We start from the raw sequence: 15026 nt of genomic DNA, 5'->3' as shown, positions 1-15026 counted from the left end.
TGATCCAGACCTGGAATTAGCCATTTCTCCAAGGATCCCTTGTTCCTTTTAGTGAAATATGGTATCTAGAAGGCAAAGTTTGGGTCCACTTGCAGGCATTCTTATTGGAAACAGCTTGAGAACACACACACACCCCTACACATACACACACACACGTTGAAAACCACTAGTTCACAGCAATGCCTCTAATTCCAATCAAATACCACAGGGAATATTCAAGTTTTCTCCATTTCCATATCTGTAACTCTCTTTTCCAACAGTGAGAAATCAGGTGCCCATTAACCTTAATATATTTTCTTATTTTATCAGTTCTCATTGTATGTAACCAACCTCCCTTCCCACCACTGACGCTCCCCTGCATAGATGTTCTCCTCACCCTGCTCCAGCTCCCAGTCCCTGGACTGACTCCCGCTCCCTGTACCAGGCCACTCCTCTGCTTTCTTCATTTGCTCTGGGTCACCACAGCTCCCCAGTTATTTCTTCCTCCAAGTGTGAGTGCCTTCCTTGCTTGGTCCCATGGATTTAATTGTAATTCTTTCAGTAAGGAAAGGGAAAAAGAGGAAAAGGAAGGACCTTATTTGTTCAGGGCACTTTTCATAAACTACACTGGTAATTTTTTGATTTACAATGAAAAATAAGTATCAAGCACCTGCTATGGTCTCTGAACTCTAAGAATCTTTAATCCAAGGGAATAGTATAGCAAAGTGCTTGACTCAGTATTTTCCCTTCTTTTTCCTTAACTGTCTCTTCACTTTTAAAAAATTCTACACATATTTAAAATTACTGCTTGTTTAATTCAACAAATATTTCCTGGGTCCCTACTAAATGTGAGGCAAAGTGCTAGGTGATGGATGGGATCTGGAGAAAAGAAGGATAAAATACTTTAAGAATCTTTCCATTTGTAAGGGTGTTTAGATGAATATACAAATATCTATAATATGAGACAGGATATTGTAACATCGTAAAATGTCGTAACAATAACAACAAATGATTTTTAGTTACTTACTATGTGAAAAACACTGTGCTAAATACTTTAGTGTGCATTTACTAACCACTAAAGCCCCATGAATGTGGGCAGTTACATTACATGAGAAATCACAGGTTCAAAAAGTTTGAATGCTTAAGTTTCCACATTTAGAAAATGAGAGAGCTGGATTTGCAATTCACATTTGCCTTATTCCAAAATCTTTGCACTTCATCACTGTGGCATTCAGAAGATGGAAACATTCCGTCTTATCAGGAGAGACCTCATGAAGCAGTTGGCATATGAGATAGACTTTTAAGAACCACTAGAGTTTTGAGAAGCAGAGATACATCTGAAAGCTACTTCAGTTACAGAGAAGAGACTGAATCAGAGTTTTAAAGGAGAGACTCAGGGCATGTATCCACAAGTGCAAGAGTTTGAGTGCACGATGAGATTTGTTGCAGAAAGTAAGACAAGAGCAGTAGATTGGGAAAGAGTTGTAAATGGCTTTAGATCCCAGGGTAATAAGTCTGCATCTCATCCAAGATGTAAAAGGCAACCTAAACCCAACTTCAACTCTGAACCTCACTCAGGCTGTCAGAGGAATGACAATGTACAGAACTGTTCCCAGGAAGTGGCAATAAGGGTCTGAGCAGCTCTGAGGATTGGAACAGGAGAAAAAAGATTCTGAATTACAGTTTCTGAATCAGGAGAACCTGTCCCAGAAGGCTGGGAGGTAAGATGAAATAAAAGGGAGGAAGTGCTGGCAGAAACAAAAAAGGGGAGTGTTCAGGAGGAGAGTAATCACAATAAGGTATAGAGCAGTTTAATAGGATTAAAAGTGGAAGAAATGAAATAATAAATATCTGTGTTTAAGGAATTTTATTTTGAAATCTAGAGAAAAGAGTAGAGTTGACTTACTATAACTCTAATACACGATTTTTTAAGTACAAGGGAGATGGAGGTCACTAGATATAAGTCCATCAAAAAAGTCACTTTCTTATCTGCAAAACCTGCATACTGCATGGCACACAATAGGTGTTCACAAAAATTGCGCATAGTAAACGCATGCCAGAATGGATGTTAAGGCAGTATCACCACAGACGGATATTGAACCTCGCCTTGAGTAGATGGAGTCAGAAGAGAACAAAACTGTCAGTTAGATACTGACATCTCTGAGGATAGTGAATGAGGGCCTGGGAGATCAAGTCACGATAAGAAAGGGGCAAAGAGAAGGGACAGATGAGAGATGTGTCAGGACAATTCAGAAAACAGAGGCAGTGACTGTCATTTTTCTGAATCTTCTAACAAGGTGATGGCATGTCATTGTTGAATTGATGGGGGAGGGAGTAGATTTTCAGGGTTTACAACAAAAAGCAGAAATCCACAATGTCCTACAAACAGAAGACTACTGCACAGAACTATAAAAGGAAGAGAAAACCTTGCACCCACAGCCCACAAGAGGCCCAAGCTTAGGGAGACTCTCCACATGGCTCAGGAGCTTTCAGCAGAGCACAGGGCCATCAGACAGAGAGGCGCCTAGAAAGTGGAGTGAGGACCTCCTGACTTGGCCTCTCCTCTCATCCATAATACTACAGCTCCACAACCACACTTTTCCCAGCACCAGAATCTGGGTCATAGGGTTGGAGCTCTGGCTTCCCTTGTATCTAATAAATAACTCCCATTGATTTCCCAGCCCAGGGCCCCAACCTTCCTTCCTGATCTGTAGTTCTGATTGTCGGCACCAGGTAGCAGGCCTACAAAATTGCTCACACATTATTGGTGCTCTCTATCCCCCACTCTTACTCATAGGCATATAAATCCTGAATAGCTTGAGGTCTAACAATGTGAATCTCTATGCAAGTGAGTCAGAAGCTGGATAAATAACCACTGTGCGATCTGTACCCTCATCCTGGTCACTGCTGCTGAGAACATGGACAAGCTGTAGCATTGGGTCTCTGTCCTCACCAGTCTCCCAGAAGCCTTTGTTCAGACAAGCTGGAAGGTCAAGGGTATATGTGTATGTGTGGTAGGGGAGGTGGAGATGGGATAGACCATGGAAAGGAAAGACAAGAAGCTGCTGAATACAAGGTTGAATTTGTGACTTTTCCTGTTCATATTTTAGGTGAAGATTATTTTATTCCTTTCTTTCCTTCACAGACATTAGTGGGAAGGTGTTTATTTTTCCTAAAGGATCTAGTAATGCTCATGCGAACTTGATCACAGCTGGAGAAACCTCTGCAGAACTTCACTGTGTGCCTTTGTGCTTACACTGACCTCTCCATGCCCACAGCCTCTTCTACAGCATCCATGCCAAGAGCAATGAGATGATCATTTTTAAGCCCAGAATTGGAGAGACAACGTTATCATTGAGGGTGACAAGATTTTCTCCAAGGTCTACGAAGAGTTCCCCACCCTGGTGCATAGCTGTGCCAATTAGGAGTCCTTCTCAGGCTTTGCCGAGCTTTGGGTCAATGCTAAGCCTTTGGTGACAAGAGGGCTGAGGTGGGGTTACTCTGTGGAGCTCATCCCAAGACTGTACTGGGGCAGGAGCAGCATTCCTATGGAGGAAGATTTGATAAGAGCCAGTCCTTGTGGAAGAGATTGGGAATTTGCACATCTGGGATTCAGTGCTGTCCCCAGAAGAGATTAGTTTGTATTTCAGTGCATCTATATCAAACCCAACATCCGAACTGGCAGGCATTGAACTATGAGATGCAGGATTATGTGCTCACGAAGCTCCAGAAGTGGAGTTGAAATTCTCTCCAACCTGACAAAAACAGTGAGAAGGACAGTCACAGACAGGAAAGACCAGCTCTAAAGACAGTGAGACTTCATGCCCTAGGGCTATTGCTCGTTTCTTTGAATTTCCTATCTATTGAACTGCTTAATTTACCCTAAAAGCACAATGCTTCCTGCCATTTGTTCAGTATTTTTCACAGTCCAAAACTCCTTTCATTTGGGGGTCATAGTTTTGAGTTTTACTAATATTCAAAAAATGAGGAACAACCAGTATATATTAAAAACAAAACTTGTTTTAAGGAAAAAAAGTAAAACGTTTAACACTTGATTAGTAGGAGAAGCTTTTAGACTTTCCACTTAGTGGAGTTTATCATTTTATTCACAACTAGTTACTTCTATGGAATTTAAGTGAGGGCCTGCTAAATTGGATTTCCAGCTCACAGGTAATAGAAACAGAAATGTAGAACAGGTCTGGCATTGCTCTACTCATTAAGAGCTATTGCTCCTTCTTATTCTATGGAACATTCCAGACCTGTTCTAATAAAATGCAAGCCTGACAACTAGGAGAGCAGAGCTATCTGGGGCCACATGGTCTAAGGCAAATTTTCTTTACCTCCTGTAGTCCCTGGAACATTGTAAAATAATTGGTCATCATAACATTGTCCAAAGTCATCAAGAAAATATTATGTGTTGAACAATAATCATGTTACCTTTGCTTAAAACTTTTATAAGATTGCCAGGTACCTATGATAGAAGCTAAACGTCTTGGCATGGAATACAGGATCCTGCAGGATTTGACTACCTGCATGTAAAATATTTAGCCTCCCGACTGGCATGTAATAAATAATATCTATTATGATAAATAATATTAGTATATGATACATGTATATTGCTTATAATATTACTGTTGTCATTGTCTATAGAAAACACATAGCACACTATCTACTCTTAGTTGGTGCTTAGTAAGAGTGGGTTTCAACTCTCTTAATTCCTTTCCCAAAAAGAAAAGAGCAAAAGATCCTGAACCTGAGGGAGTCTTGGATAAGCAGGGCACAGGGGCCTTGGCCCTGGTTTGTAGAGAAAGGAGTCAGCGAAGATCAGAAAGATAGAATTCAGGATGAATACAAAGTTTTAACCAAAAGAAAAGAAAATCAATTGAAACAACCAAAGTGACGACTCATAAGAGCAGATGAAATGTATAGACATAGACACAGCACAATGTAATGAAAACAGAGGATCCCAGAAATAGATGATCAAGTTAGATAGAGAGTTGCCCTTTGAGCCTACAAAGATCTCCTAAGTGCTAAGGAAGAGCTGCTTCCGGCGTTTCTTACAGGTCAGGTCCCATGAGCCTCTCCACCAAGTGGTGAGAGAATAGGTAAGAGGAGCAAGACTGTCATGAAGGCGTTTTGTTGATACGGGAATCTTAACTTCCATTTGCTATCTCCTGAAAACCATACATTTTCTGTTTATGACACATCTTTCTGTAATTTCATATTTAATGCTAGAAATGAAGACAGACATGACCCTGCCTATTCTAGTTAATGAATATAATGGGGATAATTTTTTACAAACTTAAATTAATACATTTTAGTTTATCCTTTAAAACATCTCCTCTGTACAGCTTTCCATCTCTGGGACTAAGCTATGTGACATACTGTTCTAGGGAAAGTATACTTTAATAAGACAAAAGATTTGGTGGACAGATAAAAATTTCCTGTAACAAGACTGCAGTAGATAACGCTGGTGCTCACCAATATCTTGAACTCTTCTCCTTAGAAGACCGTACTTCAAAGCCCTCTTGCAGTAAGTCGGGGTCCTGTTATTCATTGTCTGTGAGAAGTGTCATGTGTCACTTCCTTGCTAAAGTATTTGAGTAGGCATGACACCACCACACGTTCACTCTCCCTCACATAGGGAAAATCTGCATGATCCATTCTAGTGCAGCTACAAAATCGTGGTATCTCCATCAGGCTGGATCCCTAGGGGTGATGATGACAACAAAGTACCCCAAAAGCTTGCAGTAGTTATGTATTATATTATGTATAATCACTGAGAATCCAGTGCTAATTTATTACTGAAACATAACCCTACATAGTCTGAGATACCTACTAAAGGCTGGATTAGGGAAGAAGCAGCATGTGAATTGGAGAAAATTTATCCCTTCTGTCCATGAAGGTTTGTGTGAAAATAAAGGCAGACTGAAGAGACAGGAGGGAATCAGTTAGATGTGTGTGTCCTGATCACGCTTCTCTGCACTGCCTACCTCATCCATGAAATTGTCCCATCAAAGTGAATTTGGTGATTCAATGTGGTTAAGGAGAGGGGCCTATAAATTCAGCTTAATTTGTGATCTCTGTTTCAAAATGGGGAAGATAAGACCCAGAAGTTTCCTGTCAAAGAAAAACAAGTGCCTAATAGTACTTAAAGCAGTAAAGATAGACTTTCTCCGGGAACTATTGCAATAGAGGAAAAGAGACCTTAGTATAGAACTTGGCTCAGAATTCTGAATACAGGATAGACAAGTGGGATTTATAGCCAAGGAGCAGGAGGGGGTCAGAGCATGGAAAATTACTAAAATATTTGGGGTAAAGGGTGGGATTCTGATTAAACTGACTTGACATGATTCTTAATGAAAGCAGGCCAAGGTGATCAATACCAAGGGTGGAGGATGAGGAATTTGATCAGATATCAAGGATGATCAGACCCTGAAGGTGAAGAATTCTCTCTAAAATGACTCGACAAGATTCTTGCTAAAACTATCAGGTAATGTAGGCCTGACAAGGATGGACATTGAAGCATAAGGTCAGAGTCCAGTTGAGAAGAGGGCTTAGAGGAGACTGACTAAGGTTTGGTCAAGGAGAGAATCTTTGTCAGTCCATCCTCTTATTCAAGGAAAAAAGAGACATTTCTCTCTCCTTTGAACAATATAAATCCATTCCTGTTTGATCACCTTTTGTTTATTAAGGACCAGCTGAATCATCTGCTAGGACTTGGTAGTAGAGGGTGTTTATTGAACGGTACAAGAAGTCATGCATTTAATGAGGGGAGTTTCTATGAAAATAAAAGAAAAATAAAGATTAATAGCCATAAACCCAGGTTCTGAGTTTGGTGGGCAAACAGTTGAGAAGATTTCTAGGTGTGGGGTTTGGAGCATCTTTAGATGATGAAGTGAGGGTGACAGTGGCAATCCAAGATTTCCTAGTTTGCAATCTTAATATCTTTAGTGATGGTACAGACATCAATGTCACAGTCATGGTTATTTCTCAGAACAGAACATGAAAGTGTCCACCTTCAGCTCATACGGCTTCTTTAGCTAATGACAATAAGAATCTGAGTAGTCAGGTTTTAGTTCTCAGTGGTACCACGTCAGAAGAGTGGGAGAAAAAATTCAAGCATTAGTTTGGAGAGTTGGAGCCAGATATTGGAAGAAACTATAAGAAATGAGAATATGGTAAGGACTGGAAAAATGTGCAAAATAGCAGGATCTAGTTCAGTTTACAGGTAGATAATGAAGGTTCAAAGACAATGAACAGGGCTAGAATCTAATAACCCTAAAGAGTAGGTTATAGTTTTCTACTGAAACATAAAATTTCTGATTTGATTGCTGTTTACAAAATAAGTCTGGTCTGATTAGATTTGGCCTGATTATTTGCATAAATACAGCAAGAATTATAATTGACCACATAAGCCTTTTTGAGTTTGTTTCGCTCAAAATTTTCATAGGAATCTCAGATTAGATCTTTAAAGTCTCTCCGGGCTAGGTAGCCAAGCCAAGAACTCACCACCAGATTTTGCCTTCACTACCTATAGATGTGGTGATTTCCTCTCTTCTCAAGAGCCCCCAAAGTACCCTAAGTTTTCTGGGCCTACCAGGGAGTGACCTTCCTTACTCACCTGTAAGATTGGGAACCCTATAAGCCAGGTAGCAGACCGACTTTTCCAAGTGGGCTTTGTAAGCATTGGTTCCATAAAGTCAACCTTAGCTTCTTAATACTATCGGGTCATATCTGATTCTATGCATCATTTTCAAATATGACATTCCAGTCCAAGGCTTGTTAATACAACCAATGTTTCCAATTATGTCCTATTGCAAGGAGAACAGATTCTCATTGAATTTATGCAAATAATTGTTTTGCCATGAAAATAAGAATATTCAATAAGGGTTTCCAAACTCTGGAGAGATCAGGCAGGGATTAAAGTTAAATGTTTCATTTTGGTTTATGAAACCATAATCTACTAATAGTATGAGTATAGATAACTTAAGAGAAAATAGAAAGGGCTTCTTCATACAGTATCTGGAAAACAGAACATTAAAAATCAAGCAATGCTCCAAGCCAAAACCACAATCATCCTATACTAATTCATTCAGTCCCATGTAATTAATTCTTGTTCCACTTGATATTGGGTGAACAGTTTTATGAACCTGTCAGTTTCTCTATTAGAGTTCTGGAAATCCTTAGTCCAATGGCATGATCTCCAAGATACTTAAGCAATGCCATGAGAAGCCTGTAGCCCAGAAGGCCTGTCATAATCCTTTCCATGGGTTTCTGAGAATACAAAGCATTCTGGCCTGCAGATAATTGCAAATGCTTTCAGGGAAGAATCAGAAAAACAAAAACTATCTGTGGTATGACAAAAGACTTAAAATGGCCATTGTTAAGATCTGATAAGAGCTCATTTGACATGAATATTTGGTTGTTTTTGTGACATATAACATTTGAAAATAATTACTATAATTATGGTTAATAATGTTACATTGGACATGTCATGGACAGAGAGGGTATTGACCAATTTCTAGAAACTTTGTACAATTTTTAAAATATTTATATTAATATTTACCCATACAAATATAACCTATGGAAAGTTAACATCTCTTCTTATTCAACAATGCCTTTTCATACAATCCAACATATCAAATAAACCAAATGAATTTAACATCTCTCTTTTTACAAGGTGAGAGAACAAATCCTTTGAGATTTTCCAGGGGCCCTCTGGGAAATCTCAAAGTCAGTTCGAAGTCAAGAAGATTTCATTTAGGATTTGATTTTGGGAAGGCAATTTGTCAAAAGTGTAAGAAAAAATCTTAGCTCTTAAAAGTGACAAGACTTGCTACTCTTAAATAATCAAGGTCAAGATAAGTTAACATAAAGCACAGGAAATTATTCTGATAAGACACAGGACCTTTGCTTCCTAGGTGGATTATTTAAAAAGTAAAGAAAAATCTTTTACAGTCTATTAAGAATAGACTGATAATCCAAGAAAACATTATCATCTTAGAGAGAGAACCAAATTCTAGTTTTGTGTCAATATACTTTTGAGATTTAAAAAAAAAAAAACCTTATAAATAAATTCATTCAATCTTAGCCAGCTTAACCACGCATAAAATTACTTTTCTGCAAAACCTTCTACAACTTTCTATTTCCATTCAGGTATTTTTCATATATTTTCCTCTTTCTCATTCTGGAACCAGTCACTTTACTTCAGGTCAAATTTACTCTCTTTTTTCCTTAATGAAAACACATGCTGCATACTTTTCCTTATCAAAAACACATCCTACTTTTCTTGTATATTTTGCCCAAAAAGTTGTTTGCCTTATCATTTTTTGTAGTTTTGTTTTCATAGATTGATTATAATTTTTAAACCATTAGTAATCTTTCTTTAACAGAGAAAACTAGGAAGCAGACAACTGTGAATTGTCTGTCACATAGCAGCATTTGGTGGTAGACTATTAAATTCTTTTAATATTCCATCCCACAATGTTATAGGTACATGCTTCTTCATAGTTTTCAATGTGGCAAAAAGAATATGTTTATTAACAGATTCAAATATATTTAGCTTCTCTACACCATAGAAAATTAAGAAGCCAAAAGTATACGAACTTAAATTTATGTTCAGTAATGAATGTTTCAGCAGTTTATCTTACTTAGAAATGATTGAAATGTTTAATGAATATCTACGACTTATCATAACTATAAGGTTGTAATTTACCCAAAAGATTTTGGAAACTATTTTTAGGCAGACATATTATATCATTAAACAAAGAAAGTATCATCTCATGTTGTTTCCCTGTTAACTTTTTTTTTTTGAAGAAGAAGATTAGCCCTGAGCTAACTGCTGCCAAACCTCCTCTTTTTTGCAGAGGAAGCCTGGCCCTGAGCTAACATCCTTGCCCATCTTCCTCTATATGTGGGATGCCTACCGCAGCATGGCTTGCCAAGTGGTGCCATGTCGGCACCCATGATCCGAACTGGTTAACCCCAGGCCACCAAGAAGCAGAACCTGCGAACTTAACCACTGCACCACTGGGCTGGCCCCTCCCTGTTAACTATTTTTATAGCACACGCATGTTAGGCAAGTGTCAGCAAAAAAAAAAAAAAAAAAAAGCCAAACTGAAAACAACAGTTAAATGCTTGGGGTCTTTTGTTTTACTGCTGTGCTTGATTTACATGAAGTAATGGATATCAAGCAATTGATTTTTACTGCATCTTTACTTGTACATTTGTTTTTAGATTGAATTTATAACTTTCATCATACATTTTATTTATAATAATTTTATAACAAATTTTATTATACAATCTTAAACATTCAGTAGGTATAATATCACCTTATTTGACTAGTAAACAAGTAGAATAAAATCTGTCAGTGGACTGTCATCGGGAGCACCGGTTCAGGAGTTGAACTCACCAATGGACCTTCAATCAGACAGACAGGAATGAAGACAAAGTCTTCAAAGTTGTACAGTTAAGGTCCTAGGTGAGAGGTCCCCTCGGATTCAGTGATGAATCTGATCCTATCTGAGCCAGAGTACCATAACTGTCAAAGAAAATTCAGCGCCAGACATTAGTTAAAGCAGTAAAAATAGATCTTATTCAGGAACTAGTGCAATAGGGGAGAAGAGACCTCAGTATACAACTGGACTCAATTCCAAATATAGCATGAACAAGTAGGATTAATAACCAAGGAGCAGGGTGGGGCTCAGTGGATGGAAAATTACTAAGAGCGAATACCAGGGGTAAGCAGGGATTCTGGCTAAATTGACTTGACAGGATTCTTGCTGAAGGCAGATCAGAGTGAATAGATATCAAGGGTAGGGGATGAGGAGTTTTATCAGATATCAAGCATGATCAGATATCAAGGGTGCAGGATTCTTTCTAAATTCACTTAGAAGGATCATTGCTAAAACTGGGTGCTGCAGGCTTGACAAGGATGGACACTGAAGCCCAATGTCAAGGCCTAGTTGAGAAGATGGCTTAGGGGAACCTGACTAAAGTCTGGTCAAGGAGAGTCTCTGTCACCCTAGACCCTGAAAGAAGCCCAAAGGCAGGTGGACTAAAAGACAGTAAACTTTCTATGGGATCCACATGGGAGAAAGAATAAAGACATCAAGAGCAACTGAAGACTCTTAACTAACACGCCTTTTTCTACACTTGGTCACTATCCCTGGAAAATTTGGGAAAGAAGATGAAAACAGGAAACACTATCCAATTATCTCAAAAGACCATCATCTAAAGGGATGACTTAGATTATCAGTTCATACTAAAAGTTTTAAACTAAATAGAACATTTTCTCCCTGTTACGTCATGGCTCATGCAGAAGAGAGTTATAATATGAGTAAATTACTCAGCTCCACTGCACAGATATTCCCATTGGGAACTTTTGGTATGTGTGTTGACAACAATTTTTCATAACAGTAAAAGCTGTGTTTGTTTTATAGACCCCCCTTCTGTGAAACACGGAGAAGTTCTCCAGGATAGTAATAGAATCTTGATATCACATAATCATCTTATTCATTCATTCATTTATCTAATCAACTTATGTTTATTTCACAACTACTATGTGCTTGGCCCTATACTAGGCACAGGGTATACAAAGCCGAGAAAAACAACGTCTGCCTAAGGAGTTTTGTCACTGGAACAAATTTCTCAAAGTCAACAATTAACCAATATACTAAACAACGGCTTCTGAATTTTGACTTTTCTCTAACCACCAGTTAATGCTATACTTTTCCTCTCAATCTCTCTGTCTGGAGAAGAGACAAACCTTTTTCAGAAGTGTTAGCTCCCACTGGGAATGTCTATAAGTTATAATAGTAAGTTTTTCTTAGCAAATCCAGTGGTGTTAATTGAAATGAAATTTCTGGTAACCTTCCTGGGCAGTTTTTGCAACTGGTAGTGCTAGCAAAAGAGGAAAAAAATCTCAACTGGGGAAAACATTTCTGCCATTAAAAACCTACCCGAAAAGTAGAAGGATATGCACAGCACAGAAGCCCAGAAATATAACTGGAAAAAGATATCAGAGTCAGAGACCATGATGATTTCTGATGCTTCTAGTTGTCCTAGGGCCAATAAAGACCTAGGAAACAATGAATGTACTCAATGTCCTATGATAAATGCCCAGTGAGCACAGTCATAATCATTAACATCAAAGTCCTATTTTTGGTCCTCTGCTGCATTTGTGGAGGGCTCTACTTACTATATAGGGGTCAACCTGGCTCCACAATGAGCTCCTCCTGTGCAACCCACTAAGGAATCTTCCTGGATAAAAGCACATGCAATAATACTCCACCCCACACCACTGTATCCACAATTTACTTAGTCAAATTCAGTGTAAATCCCTGAGCTTAGAATAAGTAGTAGTCTACTTGAGCCTATGGTACAATTTAGCTTCAGAGTGAATTGAGATGAAAACAAAGGAAAGATTTGGCCTAAAAATGCTAATTGTTAGTTCCTTTTGGAGTGTGAGACTGAACTTTTTAGATGGCCCGAAGGGATGCCCAGTCCTGGCATGGAAAGAGAAACCAGATTGGGATGACATAACCACTGACTGGAGAAAGGTAGTAGCTCATTGGATTATAAATTGGCTTCATTTGGGCCCCAGAGTTTTCCAATTCTCTCCCAGACTATACATCCTAGGTTTCACCACACGAAATTACTACTATTTGTAGTTAAAATTGTCAACTATCAGCAATTTCAAGTGGTTCAACCTAATAGATGTTCAGAGAAACAGTGTCACAGTTGAGGCAGTACAGTGTTTACATTTGGAAAAATGCAATTGTAGGAGTCAGGGCTGGCTGATATATTGCAGCTGATATATTTCACGAGGGCTGTGAGCTACAAAAGGCCCATTCAGCTATGTCTGCACTAGACAAATGCCCTCCAGTGGAAACTGAATATGGTACAGCAATATCTTCTGTCAGTGGGGACTCTTGGGTACCATTTCCCCATCGCACAGGCATGGACTGACGGAAGAAAGCACTCATAAAGAGAGAGAGAGAAGAAGAAGGGAGGAAGGGAGGGAGGAAGAGGGAAGAGAAGGAAAAGGAGAAAGAAAGGGAGAGTTGGGGAAAGATGTTATATAAATTTAAAGTGCTTTCAGCTGCCAATATCTGAACTTTCTAGACTAACAGTGGCTTAAACTAACAAACATTTTTCTGTTTCTCATACTAAGAAGTTCAGAGTAGGTGATCCAGGGTGGTGCATTTCTAATATTTCCCTCCAAAATACGTTGGCTCTAACCTCAGAGGTTACGAAATGACTTCCGCAGCTTAGTCATCACATTCAGGCTCAAGGCAGGAAGGAGAGACAGCACAAGAAATATATATCTTATTTTTCAGAAAAGCAAAAGTTCCTCTAGAAGCCTTCCACCCTACGCCATGCAGAAATCCATATAACCTCTCATTAGCCATAATTGTGATACGTGAACAACTATATGGAAAAAGATGCCAGAACAGGGGGTACTTGGTGGTGAACAAAGGTTGTGGCAATGTTGAGTTTTCCTGAAGCAGCACTCCAGGAGCCAGTGACCAGCTTCATGGGTTTCAGGAGTTGTGGTGGTAGTGGCAGGAAGCAAACTGTGTTTTCCAGCGTCTCACCACTAGCTATGTTGCTGCTGAGAGGCCTTTGCCTCAGCAGCATCAGTGACTTTCTGGACCTTGCATCACTATCAGAGTGGCCCCCAATCTTTCACCTCCTGATTTTGTCAGAGACAGAAGCACACCTGGCAAACTAGTTCAACAATCTTGCTCTAGGAGTCATTTCTAGAGTCGCAGGCTGGGGCCTGCTCCTGCAGTCCTCCAAAATTTCTTAAACACTTAGCACTTCTTTTAAATATCTCTGTTTATGGCTTCTGCTTCCTGCAACGGAGTGCTAACTGATGCATGAGCCTACTGCTCCTGCCACAGGTAGTGAGGTGGAAAACCAGCTCCACAGGGCCTCAGCCTCTGCCCAGCCCTGTCAAGAAGAAACTAACAAGAACAAATTTCCTTAACTACCCCACGCTCCCGCTAGAGAGCACATATTTACTCTCCAGGCACAGCTTTAGTAACAAAGATCCAAATCTTTATAAGTGTCCATGGTTCTGACATTCTTTCTTTCCTGAACAAATGACACTTCTTTTGCATCCTCAGGTTTTGGATTTCCTGCTCTCTTTTCTTTTCTATCTCTTGTATAAAATGACTTCAGGACTAACACTCTGATGCATGGGTACATCACAGGGTATTCAGCCTTTGCAAGCTGTTTCTTTATAAAACACAATTTATTTGGAATTTATTAATGGATCTCTCCTTTCAAAGAGTTATCTTTAAAGAATAGAGATTGTGGAGATAGAGAGATGTACAAAGATGCTTTGCTGCAACTGTGTGCTGACTGGAGTCAATTGTGATTGGGCTATGACACAAGGACCTGACCTGAACCTCAAAACCACCAGAACACAAGCTCCCCAAGGTGAGGGAATGCATATATTTACCACTGTGTACTCAGCATCTAGAACAGAGCCTGAGACATATTGAGTGCTTAATAAGTGTTGAATTAATAAATCTATATATGACACTTCAGAAATCACTCCCCATCCAGACTCCAACATCATTCAGTCACCAAGGCAAAGTCATTGGAAATGATGCAATTCTCACTTACCTATGTCTGCATGTTATCCTTCATCCTCTTACTTGACGTACATGGTTTGTTCTGAATAAGATTATCAGGGTATGGAGCCAGCCTTGATGACCTAGTGGTTAAAGTTCAGCACTCTCACCACTTTGGCAGCCTGGGTTCGCTTCCAGGTCACAGAACCACATCACCTGTCAGTTGCCATGCGTGGCGGCAGCTCATGTAGAAGAACAAGAAGGACTTACAACTAGATATACAACCATGCACTGGGGCTTTAGGGAGGGAAAAAAAAGAGGAAGATCAGCAACAGATGTTAGCTCAGGATGAATCTTTCCCTGCGAAAAAACAAAAATCAAAATACAAAGCTTATCAGGGTATGAAGAAAGCCAAGATTGTGGCTTATCCCAGGACACATAGAGGCTCATTTTGGCTCT

The 15026-nt window shown here is 39.3% G+C and overlaps 1 pseudogene; it reads left to right on the top strand.

Moving 5' to 3' along the window:
• The first annotated feature begins 2897 nt into the window (after positions 1-2897).
• LOC139081686 (serum amyloid P-component-like) lies at positions 2898-3721 on the top strand (annotated as a pseudogene).
• The last annotated feature ends 11305 nt before the right edge of the window (positions 3722-15026 follow it).

Source organism: Equus przewalskii, unplaced genomic scaffold (genome assembly GCF_037783145.1).
Source record: "Equus przewalskii isolate Varuska unplaced genomic scaffold, EquPr2 ChrUn-6, whole genome shotgun sequence".
NCBI lineage: Eukaryota > Metazoa > Chordata > Mammalia > Perissodactyla > Equidae > Equus > Equus przewalskii.
Note: the sequence above shows the minus strand (reverse complement) of the source record. Positions and strands in the feature narration are given on the sequence as shown.